This window comes from Moschus berezovskii, chromosome X, assembly GCF_049115385.1.
Source record: "Moschus berezovskii isolate FMDL1 chromosome X, NW_MosBer_1.0, whole genome shotgun sequence".
NCBI classification, from domain to species: Eukaryota; Metazoa; Chordata; class Mammalia; order Artiodactyla; family Moschidae; genus Moschus; species Moschus berezovskii.
In genome coordinates this window covers 35,502,188-35,522,598 of record NC_142488.1, presented here as the reverse complement: position 1 = coordinate 35,522,598, position 20,411 = coordinate 35,502,188, and the positions used below count along the sequence as shown (strand labels likewise).

Genomic DNA, 20,411 nt, shown 5'->3' with positions numbered 1-20,411 from the left:
CAAGACCAGTGTACTCAAGGAGTGTGGCACCTAAAGATGAAAAAGCAAAGTGCCATTCATCTATTGCTTTCTGCATCACTGCGCACCTTCTAGGTCTTAATACCTCTGACCTATGGCCTGAGCTCCTTATCTGGTTGACTTCCCTTTAATCTCTTTCTCACTTCTCCAATAAATCCTCCATACTGACTCTGGTTGTGCATCTTTCCAGAACAAAGATCCATCATGACATTCTTCCTTCATTGGATTTCTGCATCAAGGGGAAAAAAAAAAAACTTGTCTGCTGACCAGTCATTTAAAACCTTCCACAGTCTTCTCTTGACCTGCCTTTTCAAATTTGTCTTCTTTACTCCCTGTGTCCTGTACAACTCCACACTGCTGTAGCTACTGTTCTGAATACATTCTGCTTTCATACTTTTCTGAGTCAAGCTCAAGCTTGCTTCTCAACCTCACCACTAACCCCATCCCTCTACTGCCATTCTGACAGTGGGGTCTTACCCACCCTCCATGACCTTGTTCAAATAATTCCCTACAGAACCCTCCTAGATCTCTGCAGTTGGAAGTAATCTACCTTTTGCTTTTATTCCCAGAGCACTTTGAACCTTTTCTAGAAAACTCTTATAACAGCTGACTGCTTTGTCAGTTACCCTCACTGCCTCTCTCTCTCACAGGAAGAAAAGCGTGTGTGCCTTAATCATCATCATGACCCCAATAATACCTGGCATAGTATGAATATTTTATGAGGATTCCGAAAACATTTGGTGACAACCAAAGGTAAGATTATAGCCAAAATATCATGCAAATAACATGCAGGAGGTAATACCAAACATTTTGTTAGTTTTAATGGTAACTTTGTTTCTGGCCTTATTTGTAAGACTATTTGGCAATAGAGAACACAGTAGATAAAACACTTCTATCTCCTTTATTCAAGATAGTAGTTCTGTTTATACTAATAAAAATAAAATCTTTATTAGAGGGCTCAGAGTCAAATAAAAGCAGTTGATATTGGCATTTAAATAGAATTTGGTGTTACCCAGATATAACACAAATTTGTAGTATATGATTATTGAGAGTCAGTTCTCCTACCATTGTGTAATATATTTCTTAGCTCATTGACCAGGGTTCTTCCTTGTTTGCTTTTAGAACACTCCCTCCTGCACCACGGCCAACAGGCCAGAGAGAGTTGGTGAAGACTACTGATAACTATCACTTATATATCATTTTATTGTGTTCTGAGCACTTTAATGTATTTTAGGTTATTTAATCTGTCTGAAATCTCTTCAAGGCAGGACTTGTTTCCTTTCTTGAGTGAGGAATCTCAGGCTTAAAATGTCGTGTCTCACATCTAACATACAGCAAATAGCAGAACCAGGTTCAAATACAGATTTTCTGACTTGGAACAACCAAGCTATGAAGAATATAGAAGAGTTAGTCTGTAGACCAAGAGAATGAAGAAGAGTTCGTCTTTAGAAACATCATTTGTGGTCCATCCCCCGACCTAGTCAATGTGTTGGTGTATTGCCAGAGTACAGCTAACCTTGAAAAAAATCCTTATAATAATTCGATTTCTCTGTATAAACCAACTTATCTACTTGTGTTTCAGCAGTACCAATATTACACTAAAACATATCTATGACCATCTCCCAAGATTAGTGTAGTTTATTCTCTGAAAGAAATAAAAAATTATCCCAGAGCTTATTAGAGCTCCAAAATGGGGAATGTGGAGTTAATGTGAGTCTCTTCATAAATTATCAAATTATCTTGACCTTCAAGAAAAGTTCAGGAGGCGCTTCCTTCATTCTCCTTGCCTTTCTAGTTTCTTTTTAATTTTATTTTTACATTTTCTCCTCTTTCTGAATACCAAGGAAATGTTTCTAAGGAGCTCCACTCTGGAGAGCAGCTTGTCCAGGTCCCTTGTCCAGGTCCCTTTGCTCTGTCTTCTCCTGTATTCAGAGCCATCCATATCTTTGCCTTCACGACCTTCAAATTCAGTGTTTCTTAGGGAGGCTTTGATTTGCTCTCTTTTGTTCTTCTCCTGACAGGACTGGCAAGTCATTAGATGCCCTCTCTGTGTATCTGCCAAGCTAGCTATATTTCCCAAGTCACAATTGGGCCATACGGTTTGACAGGTATGCTTTTTGAGACAAGGGAAAAGGATGTTAAAATCGAGAGTGTCCAAAATTCTTCAGATGTATGGTCACCATACCTATCTATGTGTATTTTGTGTCCTTTATTCTGTGGCTGTAACTTTCCTTCACATGAGAACAAAGGAGAGGGACTTGGATACCCCCATTCCTAACTGGATATGCAACTTAATTCTGTTATGTCTCCTTATTCACAACACCTCTCCACAAATGTCCTTGAAAAATAGAGACTAGTTCATTTAGAAGCATCTCAGGGATAATTTATCACTCTCTTTAGCATGATTTTTCTTCAAATTGTTGCACATAGCATTCAGTAAGTATCGTGGAATGAGTGAATAAACAAATTGTAATAAGGCTGAAGGTTTTTGTGTTTTTTTTTTAGCTGTAGCACACAACTATTCTTTGTGGTTATTATTCTTCTGGTTTCCAGTTTTTGATCCTTGGCGTGTGCCATAAAGGTGAGGCAAAAGCTAACCCAGACCCTGAATTTTTCTGATAGTATCTCTGATAAGCTGTGACAACATTAGAGAGATGTCAAAGTCTTGAACACTTCTGCATGTCTCCCATATCAGCACCAATGATTGAGTCCCAATTTTATTTGATCAAGACCTCTTGGGTATTGGGAATGTCTCCTCTATGTATCACTGCAAGCTTATATTAATACTGAGACTCAAGGTACTTCTGTACTATGATCTAAATCTATAATATACAAATCCTGACATATTTTCTCTGCACTAAATGAACTCAGACTTGCCTTGAATGTCAAGATATGACCCTAGCAATGAAAAAGGAGCCTTTATGAGAGACAAAAATACATTTTCATTCCGCTACCTGCATGTCATATTCATTAGTTTGTTCCCAAGTCTAAGAGGAGGGTAGATGCTAACCTGATTTGTAAAGTTAATTAAAGTTGTTGGAACATGTCACATGACAACAGGGGATTCCGTGAATCTCAGTACCTTTTGTTGGGCAACCACACATGATGCAGCTGAAATTTGCATTTTCTCTTGCTCCTTTTCATTTCCTTAAATGATTATGCAAGATTGTTAATGTCTTCAATGAAGTTTTATTTATACCACAGAATTAAACTAGCAGGCAATCATGTTCCTGTTAATTTCGCTTTGTAAATGGCATGATGACTGGGCCTGGGGCTGGTGGTTTTCAATCTTTCCAGTCTCAGAACATCTTTATTCCATGTTTCTTCCTTACATCTTTGTATGAGTGTTGCATGAAGGTGAGGAGACAGCCAAGATGAAGGGAAGCTAAAGGGGGTCAGGAGTGGGCATTCCAGCACAAAGGTGTCAGGGAAGAACAGCAGAGGATATTTGGGAAGCCATAAACAGTTGCATGGAAACAAGGCAGGAAATGGGAAGAGATGAAGCCAGACAAGTTGTCAAGACCACATGGGGAGAGGCAAGGCCACGTGGGGAGGGACAAGGATGTCATGTGATACTGGGGAGTGGGGGCCTCCTCACCAGGTACAGGGAGGCCCCCCAACCCCAGGGGTGAGCCAGGAGTGGTGCTATTGGACTTTGCATGCATGCCTTGGGCAGCTGTGTCAGGGGGAACTTTGTGAAGCACAATCCTGGAAAAAGGAAGTCAAATTGGGAGGAAGCATGGAGGCCCAGGAAAGAGATGATAAGTGTTGAAACTGTTAGTCACTCAGTCGTGTCTGACTCTTTGTGACACCATGGACTTTGGCCCACCAGGCTCCTCTGTCTGTGGGATTCTCCAGGCAAGAATACTGGAGTGGGTTGCCATTTCCTTCTCCAGGGGGATCTTCCTGACCCAGGGATGGAACTCAGGTCTTCTGCATTGCAGGCAGATTATTTACCGACTGAGCCAGAAGGTAATAGAAAAGGGGAGGATGGGCTGAATCTGAGAGGTATATTAGGGGAGGGGCAGGGCTATGTGGCTGGCTGGTTGGGTGGATCTGGGGAGGGAAGGAATGAGCCCTGGTTCTGGTGGAGGTGGGGTGAGACAGGAGGGGGAAGTGAGGGGGCTTTGGCAGCTGCGACAGACAACTCAGGAAGAGCAGCAGCAGTTTTGTCCTTCAACTCATCAGGATGTATCGAGGGCCTTCCTCAAGGTCAAGTGCTGGAAGATGGTGAATGGGGTGCAGGAGACATGGCGTTTGAGGTTCTGGTGTCATAGCCACAGACCAATATGTGACAGTGAGAAGTGGAACTTTGAAGCTTGCTGCAGGGGCGGGCCAGAGATGACAGATCTGTAAGTCACCAGCTCATAGCTGGTGGTTGAAACTGAGGGTGAACGTACTTACCCAAGGAGCACATGGCAGAAGAACACTGAGCTTGGCAGAACTCTCGATGATACAAACATTAAAATGTTTATACAATTACTTTTTTTTAGTAGGTAGGTACCCCATGCACATTATATGATATCCAGAGGGTTCAAAAGGCTAGAGAGAAGTGAGGTTTTATTCAACCTTGTCCCCTGACTGTCCCACTCCCAGCACTGTAACCACCTTTATTGGTTTCTGGTGTATCATTTCAAAGATACTCTATAAATGCAAATGTTTGCAAGTATGTTTGTGGTGGTTGGGAATCATTTCAAACAGTGCCATCTAGTGTTCAGTCTGGTTAAGCTGCAGTCTTTGAGGACCCACCTACATGCAGATGTCTAACAGTGAGGAATAGATCTTTGATGCTTGCAGGAGAGGTGTGGGCCAGAGAGAACAGATCTGTAAGTCATCAGTCTCCAGGTGGGAGTTGAAACAGCAAGAGTGAATTATCTGCCCCTGGAGTGTTTATTCCTTTCCAGAAATGCAACACAGAGGAAAAGAGGACTGAGCAGGGGAAAGAAAAACAGGGAGAGAACGGGTGTGTAACCTCAGGAGAAGTGAAGATGGGGCGGGACATTATTGCTTTCAAGAAAATAAATTATTAGAGAAAAAAAAGAGAACACTTGAGGTTGTGTTTTGTTCCAAATAGCTAAGGGGGTGGAGAAATTGAAACTTTATGATAAAATAGAAAGCAGAGAGCGTTTGGAAGACTCAGATGGACACCCCAGAGACACACCTTCTCTATTTGTTTACTTTCCTTAAGACTTACACTCTGGGAAGTCTCCGGAAGTCTTAAGAACCAGAGGCATCTCCGTATTATGCACTGAACATATATGGGGTGTTTTTCCTTCTAAAAACGTTCTAGCAAGATTTTCCTGCGGCTTCATGATGTGCAAAGTAGCGCCCTGCAGCTCGGAGCGTCTCGGCTGTGGCTTGCTGCCCTCTAGTGGCCAGCAAGAAACCTCTCACTCCAGCTCTGCCTGGCTTCACTGTGACTTCAGTGAGGAGGGGGAATGAGGACTGGGGTTTGTGCTGAGTGTCTGAGTGACTAACTATGTGGAGGGCTCCTTGGGAACATTGGAGACTATCAGTCCCTATACCCAATCCACCATTTACCCAGATAAGATAATTTTCTTGGTCCAGAACACATTATGGAGGCAGCCATTAGGGTCAGACTCGAACTCATTGTTTCTATGATGTAAACAGTATTCTAAAGATAATGATTTCTACTTTCTCTGATGAAAGAGATGGCAGGCAAGATGTGGTTGGAGCAGACCCTCATGAATATGTCAGGAGGGAAATCAAATGGAAATAGTATAAACCAAACAAGTTTGTAAACTCTAAAGAAGTACATGTATCAGTTCAGTTCAGTTCAGTCACTCAGTCGTGTCCGACTCTTTGCAACCCCATGAATCGCAGCACACCAGGCCTCCCTGTCCATCACCAACTCCCAGAGTTTACCCAAACTCATGTCCATCGAGTCAGTGATGCCATCCAGCCATCTCATTCTCTGTCGTCCCCTTCTCCTCCTGCCGCCAATCCCTCCCAGCATCAGGGTCTTTTTCAATGAGTCAACTCTTCGCATGAGGTGGCCAAAGTATTGGAGTTTCAGCTTTAGCATCAGTCCTTCCAATGAACACCCAGGACTGACCTCCTTTAGAATGGACTGGTTGGATCTCCTTGAAGTCCAAGGGACTCTCAAGAGTCTTCTCCAACACCACAGTTCAAAAGCATCAATTCTTCAGTGCTCAGCTTTCTACAACAGTCCAACTCTCACATCCATACATGACCACTGGAAAAACCATAGCCTTGACTAGACAGACCTTGGTTGGCAAAGTAATGTCTCTGCTTTTTAATATGCTCTTTAAATTGGTCATAACTTTCCTTCCAAGAAGTAAGCTTCTTTTAATTTCATGGCTGCAGTCACCATCTGCAGTGACTTTGGAGCCCCAAAAAATAAAGTCTGACACTGTTTCCACTGTTTCCCCATCTATTTCCCATGAAGTGATGGGACCAGATGCCATGATCTTAGTTTTCTGAATGTTGAGCATTAAGCCAACTTTTTCACCCTCCTCTTTCATGTTCATCAAGAGGCTTTTTAGTTCCTCTTCACTTTCTGCCATAAGGGTGGTGTCATCTGCATATCTGAGGTTATCGATATTTCTCCCAGCAATCTTGATTCCAGCTTGTGCTTCTTCCAGCCCAGCGTTCCTCATGATGTACTCTGCATATAAGTTCAATAAGCAGGGTGACAATATACAGCCTTGACGTACTCCTTCTCCTCTTTGGAACCAGTCTGTTGTTCCATGTCCAGTTCTGACTTTACATGTATATATGTACAGCATTATTTTAGGGGAAAATATCAGTGATCATGTGGCCTCTGCAATAGATTCTTGGGCAAGATGTGCAACTTCTCCAAGCTTCAGCTGGCCCATCTGGGGATAATAATACATCCTGCATGTATGTGTGGCTGAGATCACATGAGTCAGTGGTTGAAGCGCTTACTTTACCTTTCACTGTGCTTGACTGATACAGTATTAAAGATTTAAGCAATTTAGCTATTATTTATAATGAGGCCCATGTGCCTCGTGCACAGTGAGGCCAAACAAAGTGAAATGTCAGAGTCTGGAGCAGAGAAAGATTCATTACGAGTCATGCTTCTCAGGTAGGTCAGTGGTAAAGAATCTGCCTGCCAATTCAGGAGACACAAGTTCGATCCTTGGGTCAGGAAGATCCCATGGAGGAGGAAATGTCAACCCACTCTGATATTCCTGTCTGGGAAATCCCATGGACAGAGTAGCCTGGCGGGCTACAGTCCATGGGGTCACAAAGAGTCCAGCATGACTTACCAACTAAGCAGACATGCAAGGAGATAAGGTGGCTCATATCCAAAGAACCTCGAGCTCCTGGAAGGGTTTCAAGGGAAACACTTTTAAAAGCCAGATGGGGGGGCCTGGGGGATCATGCACAATTCTCTGATGGTCTGATGAAGAAGAAACAGGGTGGTGTCACAGGGGTTAACTTTCTCAGTCCTTAGGTTCCAGGAGTCCTGGGACTTTGCACTCACAGTCATCAAGTAGTTAATATCTTCTATTTGGTGGGAGGTTTTCGCTTCTGCAAAGCAACTCAAGAAAATGTTCATCAAATGCAATACTGTTATCCAGGTACTTCTGAGAGGAGCTAAAGCAGAGTATATGGGGGGCGGGGAACGCACCATAGGGTCCTGCTCGGTTACATTATTATTATTATTTTACTGTTTTATTGTATTGATTATTCTTTAGGAGATACAGCCCCAGCTTCAGCTTTATGACAGATTAGGAGAACCCTTCCATAAATAGAAACTCTACTTCCCAGTTTATAAGGGTGTTTCAAGTCCATGTTGATCCCACTCAGTTAAAGCAGCACTTAAAATTCCTCATAAAGCTCTCCTCAAAGAGATGGAAGGCTCATTCTTCTAAGGGGAAAGATGTACTTGAGTGGCCACTTGATATGAAGAAACTGTAGAAGCGATTGAAGTGGACTTTGAAGGCCTTGATAAAATGGACCTCAAAGCCCTCACAGGCTAAAAATTTTGAATCACCTGACTCTCTGACCTGCTTGTTGCCTGGAAATTCATGAGCAGAGGCCAACAGCAGAAGGGACCAGAGACACGTCTCTGCACAAACTTGTGGCTGTCCCCGCCCCACATTCTGGAGGGAAACTCCATTCTCTCCTCGTCACAAGTGGGCACTTGGGTCCCTTTCAGTCACCCAGGGATGCTCCTGGAATGGCACACAGGCTGCCCATGACAACACACTCCCTCCCAGCACCACGCGCCAGGAATGCTTTCCTAGTGGAGGAGAGACGGGCATCAAGCTGAAGGAAATCAAAATAGTAAGACTCTGCAGGATGACTGGACAGAGAACTAAGGAAATGACTGACAATAAAAACTGGCAAGGATGATTTAGATACCAGTCTGATCTTTGCATGATATAAACATTATAACTTCTTGTGTCTTGGCAGAAAATAATACAAACATCATCTGATTTGTCAGTTCCGTCTGACAGTCATAGCACTAATAGAACACTGTGATTAGGGTGCAGAGAGAGGAAACTATACAAGCTTGAATTGTGACATAGAATATACTTCTTTATGGAAGGATAGACGAACAAGTTGGTGAATTGACTGTACTACATAATGGACTATGAATTCCTAAGAAGGATCCATCACTATAAGTCAACAAACATTTCAATATAGACAGTATTAAAGGAATTTACCTGGTGGCGCAGTGGATATAAGAATCCGCCTGCCAGTGCAGGGGACATGGGTTCAATCCTTGGTCTGGGAAGATCCCACATCTGTGGAGCAACTAAGCCCACGTACCACAACTACCAAGCCTGTGTGATGCAACTACTAAAGCCTGTGCACCTAAAGCCTGTGCCTCACAACAAGAGAAGCCATCACAATGCAACAAAGAGTAACCCCTCTTGCTGCAACTAGAGTAAAGCCTATGCAAAGCAACAAAGATCCGATGCAGCCAAAGCTAAAATAACAATTTTAAAGAGCTATTAGTGTCTGGACTTACAGGGGAAAATCATAGTATCAAAATTGCTCATGTTATTGAGCATTTGCTGAAGACCAGATGCTGTGCAGAGTACTTTTCACACATTATCTCATTTTATTCTGGAGACATGCAGCAAATTTTCACATTTTACTGGGGTTCTTTAGAGAATTTCTTTCCTTCCTTTCATATGATTTACCGCAATTCATCATTATATATCGTTTGGCTATTTGATGTCCAAACATTGTAATTAGTGTCCAACATTATAATTGCAGTGTAAGTGGAGTCTTTTCTCATGAAATACGGCTGGCTCCATTTTTCCGGTTGGCGATGTGGGGGAGGCAGCACTGGCCTTTGCCCCGTTTGACCCCCGCTCAGGGTCGCGGTAGGCTGTGTTTTGCTGTCTACCCCTCCTGGTTCCCAAGTGCTGCCTTTGCGTACTGACTGCATTGCCTCCCAGTGTTCTCTCCCTCCCCAACCTCTACCCTCACCCTCAAGAAGAAAAGAAGAGCTTCCCCTTCAGCAGCCATTCTTCTAATACATTGAAATCCAAGAACATCCCTGAAGGAGCTCATCAGCATGAACACTTAAAACCTGCAGAAGCACTGTCGGAAGTGGGAACACAAAGGGAGCTGCCATGTTGCCAGAGGAAGAGGACCTCTGTCAGTGGATGACAGTTAACACTATGGATTTCTTCAGCCAGATCACAACTCAGCACGGAAACAAGCTGCAGATCCAAGATCTGAACATCACTGGGAAGATGGTACTAATTTTGACAGCAGTCACGTTTCCTGCTCCAAAATATATTGACCATTTGATCCTTTGAGTTCAGAATGAACTTGACTGTGAAGCTCTTTTTCCTTCTAAGATTGTTGTCCCATTTCCCCAAAATCTTATATCTGTGGTGAAGACTCTTCTAAAGCATCTGGTCAGAGTTTACTGCCCACCTTTCTTACCAGCACTTTGATTCTGTGATGTAGCTGCCAGAAAAGGCCTGTCATAGCGTGTCCTTTAAGTATTTTATTTGTTCAAGATTTCAATTTGATTGATAGAGGAGAGTTGGCACCACTTCAGGAATTCATTGAGGAGTTTGGATTGAAAGACAGGTTTCTTTAACACAGTTATCCTCTTGCTTCATGTACCATTTGACTTGTCTCATTGCTAATCTGCCATAGACTTGTGTTGTAGGTTGAATTGTGCACGCCCCCCACCAATCATATTTTGCAGTCCTAACCCCCAGTACCTTATTTGGAAGTAGAGTCCTTGCAGATGTAATTAAGTTAAAATGAGGTCATTAGTTTGGACTCTAACCCAGTATGACTGGTGTAATATAAAGGGGAAATTTGGATATAGAGACATGTACAAAGGGAGGATGTCCTGCGAACATGAAAACTTAGACACATCACCCCTTTCACCCTAACAGATCCTTCCCTCACAGCTCTCAGAAGAAACCAACTCTGCCCATACCTTAATTTTGAACTTCTAGCCTTCAGAATTGAGAGACAATGCATTTTTGGTTTTCTAAGCCATCTGGCTTGTGGTACTTTGTGTCCTGGCAGCCCTAGCTAATACAATCAGTGATACAAACTTTGAGAAACCAAGGTACAGACACCCATCATCTGTGTTAACTGATAAAATTATTCCAGTGGTAGGTTGGCTTCAAAGTAAGAATACAAGAGTGTAGTTAACTTTGATGTACTCGAAGACTTGTTATTTCATGAAGTCACACTTATATGATGACGGGCAAGAGTGAATGTAGACATTCTAGGAATCAGTGAACTAAAATTCGATGGACATGGGTTTGAGTGAACTCCGGGAGTTGGTGATGGACAGGGAGGCCTGGCGTGCTGTGATTCATGGGGTCGCAAAGAGTCGGACACGACTGAGCAAGTGAACTGAACTGAACTGAACCTGTACTTTATTAGTTTAACATTGTTTCTTTGCTGAAGAAATTGAATCTTTTTCCGATGACAACATAATGGATAGTGAGCATTTCAGCCAGTAATTTATTGGTTTCCAAAAGTTTTGAAACCAAATTTCCTAACAGTACAATCACATCACCAGATAGGTTTTATTCTACTACAATCTAAACAATAAAAAGAGACTTTTTTTTTTTTACCATTTAGAACATATGTATTACTTTGTATTTTATTTTCATGTTTGTATAGTTAAGAATCTACCTACTTACCTGTCTACCTATCTCGCTATCTATCTACCTTTAAAAAATTTCATAATTGCTATTTTAATAAATATTATATGACACGTGATGTAGGAGCAACTAAAGTTTTTTCTTAAATTCCTTCTTATTTTTTAATCTTTGAGATTTTTATCAACATAAACGTATCTACATTGTTAGGAGGGCATATATGTGTTTATATACACAGAAATGATATATATCAGAAATTAATATCTTTTACATCTTCTATCTTTCACTTTCATCAAGAGGCTTTTTAGTTCCTCTTCACTTTCTGCCATAAGGGTAGTGTCATCTGCATATCTGAGGTTATTGATATTTCTCCCAGCAATCTTGATTCCAGTTTGTGCTTCTTCCAGCCCAGCGTTCCTCATGATGTACTCTGCATATAAGTTAAATAAGCAGGGTGACAATATACAACATTGATGTACTCCTTTTCCTATTTGGAACCAGTCTGGTCCCATCACTTCATGGGAAATAGATGGAAAAACAGTGGAAACAGTGTCAGACTTTATTTTGGGGGGCTCCAAAATCACTGCAGATGCTGATTGCAGCCAGGAAATTAAAAGACGCTTACTCCTTGGAAGGAAAGTTATGACCAACCTTGATAGTATATTTTAAAGGAGAGACATTACTTTGCCAACCAAGGTCCGTCTAGTCAAGGCTCTGGTTTTTCCAGTGGTCATGTATGGATGTGAGAGTTGGACTGTGAAGAAAGCTGAGTGCTGAAGAATTGATGCTTTGAACTGTGGTGCTGGAGAAGACTCTTGAGAGTCCGTTGGACTGCAAGGAGATCCAACCAGTCCATTCTAAAGGAGATCAATCCTGGGTGTTCATTGGAAGGACTGATGCTAAAGCTGAAACTGCAATACTTTGGCCACCTCGTGCGACGAGTTGACTCACTGGAAAAGACTCTGATGCTGGGAAAGGTTGGGAGCAGGAGGAGAAGGGGATGACAGAGAATGAGATGGCTGGATGGCATCACCGACTCTGTGGACATGAGTTTGAGTGTACTCCGGGAGTTGGTGATGGACAGGGAGGCCTGGCGTGCTGTGATTCATGGGGTTGTGGAGAGTCGGACATGACTGAGCAACTGAACTGAACTGAAGGATAATCTTACAGATTTTTATTTTCTAATGCCTCATTCAAATTAATTTTAACATGTGAAGAGTTTGGTTAAGAAAAAAAATCTTCTAAAACATTATCACAAACAGAGGTCTCAAAGCTACTCTTTTCATTCATGTTATAGTGTGGGAGTCCACAAGCTTTATCCTAATAAAGATAAATTAAGGAAGACCACAATAAAAGTCATGAAGATATCCAAAAGTATAGCACAGCTAAGTTATGGTGTACTATCTATTCTTTAAGGATTGAGCCCTCAAAGGAGTTCTGTTCTTTTCAACTGTTTTAGTATCCACATTCAACATACTTTATTTCAGTTAACAAAAAGGACCTTCCCCTTAAATAAGAAAGCACCTATTTTTCATGTGGATCCTAGGACTTACTCTAGCTAACTGTTTAGAATATATTGAGGTACAACAAGTGTACTGGGAGATTTGCAAAACAAAAGAAGCTTTAAATTCCCCTACATTCTGTATTTCAGAGCCATGATTTTCCTAGTCACTCACTGACCTCCTTGATGGCTTTGAAGAAGGTTAGATTTGATAGTAATTTTTGTTATTTATTTTTATTATCCCACTAGGCTACAAAGAAAATTGTTGTTTAGAAAATTCCATTTTATTGACTCAATTTTAATAAATCCTTAAATACATATAGCACTTGAAAGAATTTTCATCTAATTTATATCATCATTTGTTGAGTGAAACAGTGGGCTGTCACTTGTGAAAAAAGAGAAAAGCCTCTGTGAAACTAACCCATGATTGCCTGTCAGCCATTTTGTAGGGGTAGGGTCTAGATAATGCCTAGAATGTTACTGCCTGTCAACTTTAAATTAAACCTTGTCACCTTTATTTTTTCAGAAGAAATTAACTTCTGTTTTTCAACTAGAGTCACATTTTCATCTTCATTTCTAGTATTTGTTATTCTCAAACACAGGGGATCCTCAGTTTTCTACATGTATTTTCAGCACTAGAAATCCTCTCTTTCCTCATGACTAAGCTTCAAACCAAACATCATGAGATCCCAAAGGTGTATTTCTTGTTAACCACAAACGAAAAACTTGTAATTTGAGACTCATGGTGTCCTTTATTATTTTTAATAAGCACAGTTACCACCAGGTACACCAAAACCCTGATACTAACATTATTCGTTTGCATTCAAGGCCAGGGAGCCGAGGGTAGGAAGAAAGCTGAAAGTGGAGAGAATGGGAAAGGATGACACCCTCCTGACTTGGCTCAGAAGCTAAACTTTGAGGAGTCAGAAGAAATCTGACTTCTGTTTCACTTTCCTGGTATCTCTCTGTGCCCTAAGCCAGAGTGTCTTGTTCCATAACCCATACTCCCCTGCCCACTCCAAATCACAAAGCCTCTATTCTCAGTGTCTGTGATCTTAGCTCCTTGCACCTAATCCCACTCATAGGATGGAGAGAGCTTGCTACATTGTGTAGTCAATCTGTGGCGCTTTTATTTTAATTTTGGCCTTTAAAAACAAAAACTTTTAAACCATGGGTCCATCATAGATCTTTGTTTGAATATTGACGATTCCATGTGCTACCATGTTGGTTTTGGCCACCAAATGTATCTGTCTTATTCTTCTTCTGTGATTTTATAGGACTGCTAGTTAATGAAGTGTTTCATGGTAGACTTGCAGCATCCTAACTCAGGTAGCTTCCTAGTTATTCTGGAAAAGCGAATCAGTGCTCATCATGACTTTCACAACCACAAAGGGCAAGTTCGTCTAGTATTGCAGAGGCCCCAGGGCCAATTTTACTGATGAGTTCAAGTGTTCCAAACTTCTGAGTTTTCCTTATTATTCTCTGGGCTTTCTCTCTGAGTGGTGAGGTTAAACCAGAAGTGGAGCTTCTTAATCATAATATCACTGTCATTAGCAGAAACAAGTCAGGCCTAAAGAGTATAAGTCCTAGAAGTTTGTTTCCAAGTAGACTCAAATCATGGTGCTGCTGCTACTCCTGCCTTTCAGTGTAGAATCCTAGCCAGAGAAGTACTGGCCTGGACAGTTAAATTCATTAAACAAGGAGGTCATTAGGTTGAGGTGACTGTAATGCCACTATGTAAGTCAACTAAAACCTAAGCTTGCAAATGCCTCAAGGTTATGAAATTCAAACCTAAGAACAACCAGTCACAACAAGTCACCTAGGCTCTAAGCTGTAGCCCATTGAAGAATTTCCTTTCTTTGCTTCTGCCCTTCTCGATATAATCTCTCCCCTGGCTCCTCCTGGCAGTGTGCCCCTAACTATTTCCAATTCCACTGGAATCAAGTTTTATTCTGATAAGCTCATAAAATTTTTAGTATGCCTCAGTTTATCTTTTGACAGCACCAAACCCTGAACATCTTCATGGAGGGACATTATTTCCTCCTGCACATTCAGTTTGGTGAGTAGATTTGATTTTTGCTACTGTAGAATTTTGGCATAAAGGGAAAATGATCATCATCTGTTTTCAATCTGTGTAAGTTTTGCATTATGTTGTGATATACCAGGCTGTAAAAGGCTTCCAACAGTAGTAGGGACATTACATAAGGTGGCAGTAATTTTATCGAGTCAAGTGCGTTGAAATTTGCTTGAGGGTTTTCTCATTATCAAATTCTATGCCAAGTGAATATTCTGTAAATCCAGATGGATTACCAGTGGGCTGTACACTTGTTATGGAGCAACATTACATATTTGGTCTACATCAGAAATAGTAAGCCTTGTTTGCCATCCAAAATATTTTTAAATATTCTTTTTATTTAAAAAATTAACCATTTTTAATTGAAGTATAGTTACAGTGTTGTTAGTTTCAAATGTATAGCAAAGTGATTCAGTTATTCATACACACACACACATATATATTCAGATTATTTTCCACTATAGGCTCTTACAAGATATTGAATATAATTCCCTGCACTATACATGCTATACAGTAGGTCCTTGTTGGTTATCTATTTTATACATAGTAGCGTGTATATGTTAATCCCAATCTCCTAATTTATCTCTCCCCTACCTCAACTATGTCATTTAGTAACAATAAATTTGTTTTCTTTGTGAGTTTAATTCTGTTTTGTAAATAAGTTCATTTGTATCTGGAGTGGGTTGCCATTCCCTTCTCCAGGGGATCTTCTTGACCCAGGGTTTGAACCTGCATCTCCCGCATTGCAGGCAGATTCTTTACCATCTGGGCCACCAGGGAAGCCCATTTCCTTTAGTAACCATAAATTTGTTTCCTTTGTGAGTTTATTTCTGTTTTGTAATTCAGTTCATTTGTATCATTTTTTTTAGATTCTACATATAAGTACATCATGAGGAACGCTGGGCTGGAAGAAGCATAAGCTGGAATCAAGATTGCTGGGAGAAATATCAATAACGTCAGATATGCAGATGACACCACCCTTATGGCAGAAAGTGAAGAGGAACTCAAAAGCCTCTTGATGAAAGTGAAAGAGGAGAGTGAAAAAGTTGGCTTGAAGCTCAACATTCAGAAAACAAAGATCATGGCATCTGGTCCCATCACTTCTTGGGAAATAGATGGAAAAAGAGTGGAAACAGTGTCAGACTTTATTTTTTCGGGCTCCAAAATCACTGCAGATGCTGATTGCAGCCAGGAAATTAAAAGACGCTTACTCCTTGGAAGGAAAGTTATGACCAACCTAGATAGTATATTAAAAAGCAGAGACATTACTTTGCCAACAAAGGTCCGTCTAGTCAAGGCTATGGTTTTTCCCATGGTCATGTTTGGATGTGAGAGTTGGACTGTGAAGAAGGCTGATCGCCGAAGAATTGATGCTTTTGAACTGTGGTGCTGGAGAAGACTCTTGAGAGTCCGTTGGACTGCAAGGAGATCCAACCAGTCCATTCTAAAGGAGATCAATCCTGGATGTTCATTGGAGGGACTGATGCTAAAGCTGAAACTGCAATACTTTGGCCACCTCATGCGACGAGTTGACTCACTGGAAAAGACTCTGATGCTGGGAAAGGTTGGGGGCGGGAGGAGAAGGGGACGACGGAGAATGAGATGGCTGGATGGCATCACTGACTCTGTGGACATGAGTTTGAGTGAACTCTGGGAGTTGGTGATGGACAGGGAGGCCTGGCGTGCTGATTCATGGGGTCGCGCAGAGTCGGACACGACTGAGCGACTGAACTGAACATTTAAGTGATATCATATATTTATTTTTCTCAGTCTGACTTACTTGACTCATTATGAGAAATATCTACTGAGGTCTATTCTTCCTGAAATGTGCATCTTAACTATCTAGGGCCCATTTTTCCAAAGCACAGAATACCTCATCCTGTTTTCTCATCCCGAATTTCCTTCAGTGCACTGTTGGTGGATGACTGCAGTGGGTTGTGACTTAAACCTTGTATAATGGATGATGAGTGACACTCTTTGTTCTTTTTTTGTTGTTCATGATCTCTTTATCAGAATAAAATACATTGTAAGAAAAAAATGGTAACATGCTGTTGAGAACGGTGGCTATTACTGTTTTGCTAACCCATGTAGTCAGCACATAGCAATATTTATTGAATGAATGAGGCTCAGAGAATCAAGTACTCATTGTCATTGAAGGGGAACAGAATGTGCCACCCCAAAATAGCCTTCTTTGGCATAAGGATTGTTTGAGACTGATTATTTTGGGCAAGCTGCAGATAGAGGAGAAGCTCTGAAAACCTAGTAGAAGCTACCCTTTTGTAAGAGACATTTACATTTGTTAGGGAAATCCATTTGTAAGGGCATCTCCCTCACTGCACCGGAAAGAGGATGACCAAATCTCTTGAAACTCTTATCAATGGAGAAAGCTTGATAGCTTCCAAAAACCGCCTCCCTTGCCCCTCCAATATCTTCTTTTGTCTTTAGCTGGAAAGTGAAAGTGTTAGTCGCTCAGTCCTGTTGACTCTTTGGGACTCTATAAACTGTAACCCACCAGGCTCCTCTGTCCATGAAATTCTCCAGGCAAGAATACTGGAGTGGGTTGTCATTTCTTTCTCCAGGGGGATCTTCCCGACGCAGGGATAGAACCCAGGTCTCCTACATTGCAGGCAGATTCTTTACCTGCAGATTCTTTAGCCACCAGGGAAGCCCTCGTCTTTAGTTGGAGACAGATTTAAAGTGGTGGCTTGGACCATTTCAGGGAGTTTTTCAGTTCTCCTGGGTATCTCCCAAGTATACAGGAGGTGTTAACATTATTACATTTCTGTTTGTTTTTCTCCTGTTACTATGTCTTGTTAGGGAGGTTCTCAACCAAGAACCTAGAAGGGTAGAGGGAAAATTAACTTTGTCCCCTACATCACTTACATTTGAGAAACCCTGTCTTGGAACCATTAACTTTTGGATCCTCTTTTCATATTACTTTGGGTCAGTGAAATATATGGAACTGGAGCATTCATCTTCTCATCACAAAGGGTCAACCAGGAGAAAAAAGTAAAATGAGTACCGGATGCTGGTTCTGAAGTCGTCAAGTTGCTGGATCAAGACCAGTAGCTACCTACCTTCAGATTTTTTTGTTATTGGGAAAAAATAAACTTCATCTTTGTTTAAGTCATTGTAAGGTTTTATACTGCTTGCAACTTGAAGTCCTCATAGACTTGCCTTACCCCAGGAGAGCCACAGAAAAAGCAATTACAGCTCAATTATGAACCTGACACCAATCACACATGACTGCCACCTTTCGGTGCCCATGAAGCTTTGAATTCCTACCTGCTCTTGTACTTGTGTCCTTGAACTTTGAATCTGTGTCTGCAGGGTGGTAAACATGTTTCTAGATGCCAGTTACGATTGCTCCTGTCTCCTGTTTTAACCAGGCTTGGGGGTGTTCAGGGTCCCTCCTCCATTTTTGTAGTAAGGAAAGTGTAGATTCTGTGGTACCCAGAGCCACAGGTTGAGAAAAAAAAAAAAAAAAAACCCTTAAAGGCAGTCTTCTGGTTTCTAGGTGAGTAAACTGGGGTTTGTGACAAGGCTAATTGGAGTGTGCTGCTCTGCAGTGCCCTGCTTGTATCTCATCCTTCCATTCCTGGTAGAAAGTGATTCCTATTCAGTGTTGTCTAAAAGTCCCCTTGTAGGGTTGCACCAACCCATGGTTGTAGGAAGCTTTGATGCCGTGTGGGATTGTCATACTCCTTATCATTGCAAGTGACCCCTTGGGAGGCAGAATGATGAGAATTAGTCAATTAGGTGAGAGCAGGTGTATTGACAATGCAGTCATGTGGAAAACCATTTCATTTCACTTGCTGCCAACTTCAGATAAGAAGCATATGGATGATGATCACCTAAGATAGGAGTAGCACTTAATATTTTTCCTTCATATTACCACTGAGTGGTGATTACCTCTTTGTCATATTAGTAAGAAAGCATGCAATAAAATATTACTGAGCTATTAGATGAGATTGTCTTATAAGGGTTTTAAATTTTAATAGTTTATCAATTATGTTATTTCACTTCAGTTTCAAATATGATTAATTAAAATGATAATAGATTTGTGATCACTGGATTAATAGAAAAATTACTGAAGTACTGAGAGGAAAAGGAGAAGGAAGAGACAGAGGATGAGATGGTTAGATAACATCACTGACTCAATGGATGTAAATCTGAACAAGCTCTGAGAGATAGTGGAGGACAGGGAAGCCTGGCGTTCTGCAGTCCGTGGGGTCACAGAGTGGGACATGACTTGGCAACTGAACAAGAACTGAGAGAAAATTATTTCCTACAAAATACATTTTTACTTAACTAATTGAATAATTTCCCATGTTATACTAAGAGGAAAAGAGAGATGGAAAGTAACTTTGAGGTTTTTAATACAAGCACCTCAGAAGATGGCTTCCTATAATTAAAAATACAATAATAGTTGTGTGGAGAAGGAAATGGCAACCCACTCCAGTATTCTAGCCTGGAGAATCCCATGGACAGAAGAGCCTGGCAGGCTATAGTCCGTGGGATCACAAAGAGTCAGACATGACTGAGTAGCACTTTTTTTCATAATTGCTTTACAATGTTGTGTTAGTTTCTGATGTATAACAATGTGAATCAGTCATGTACACATAGAGCTAGCAAGATTCTCTCTGCCAACCAGCGCCCAGTATCAAGCCAGGAACTGCCTTTTAAAGAAGTTTTGCTGGCATCAGACATGTAACAAGACCCTCCTCAGGTAGATAATAGTTACTATGCCAGTACTGAAAGGTGTGTGTGTGTGCGTGCGTGCACGCCAGTACTGAAAGGTCCTTGTGTGTGTGTGTCTGTGCACGCACGCGCTTAGTTGCTCAGTCGTGTCCGACTCTTTGTGACCCCATGCACTGTAGCCCACCAGTCTCCTCTGTCCACGGGATTCTCTAGGCAAGAATACTGGAGTGGGTTCCCGTTTCCTTCTCCAGGAGATCTTCTCGATCCAGGGATCAATCCTGGGACTCCTGCATTGCATGTGGATTCTTCACCATCTGAGCCACCAGGGAAGCCCAAAAGGTCCTAGTAAATAACCTTTGATCAAGTGGTCACCAGGCACAAAGTCATGTGTGTAATACTCTTGTGATAAACTGTTCAGCATTTGAACCTATAGGAAAAGGATAGCCCCAAATTAACTTAAAATTGAGATACTCTATTCTTTAATAATAACATATGATCATGCCATGAAGAATTTAAACATGCTTGAATCTGAATAATTCTTTTTATTACAGTGAGCATGCAAATGTCTATAAGATGAACACTCTTAAAATGAGGGCCAGATGATAGCTTCAATTACATGGTTCCAAGTTTCTTTTAACTTGTAATATCTTGGAACAGAACCTTGAGAAAGAGTGAAAGAGTCCTATATTTGGTAATACCTTAACACATTTATTTGTATCTCAAGGGGCTTCTCTGGTGGTGGCTCAGACAGTAAAGAATCAGCCTGCAATGCAGGAGACCCAGGTTCAATCCCTGGGTTGGGAAGAATCCCTGGAGAAGTGAATGACAATCCAGTCCAGTATTCTTGCCTGGAGAATTCCAAGGACAGAGAAGCCTGGTGGACTGCAGTCCGTGGAGTCCCAAAGAGTTGGACACGATTGAGCAACTGACACTTTCAAGGGACCTAGTTACTACTCAGGTGTGAATAATTTTAAACAGCAATACATGATTTCCTTAGCTTCCATAC

The 20,411-nt window shown here is 41.4% G+C and overlaps 1 long non-coding RNA gene and 1 pseudogene across 1 annotated transcript in view; both read left to right on the top strand.

Annotated features, from left to right (window-relative positions):
- LOC148773262 (uncharacterized) overlaps positions 1 to 15,789 on the top strand; it is a 201,957-nt gene extending 186,168 nt beyond the window's left edge. Inside the window, exons 3-4 of the long non-coding RNA XR_016036970.1 lie at positions 669 to 771; positions 15,574 to 15,789. This is a non-coding gene — a long non-coding RNA (uncharacterized LOC148773262). The remainder of the gene's footprint in view (positions 1 to 668; positions 772 to 15,573) is intronic.
- LOC129563847 (MOB kinase activator 1A pseudogene) lies at positions 4,051 to 10,099 on the top strand (annotated as a pseudogene).
- Positions 15,790 to 20,411: the final 4,622 nt, after the last annotated feature.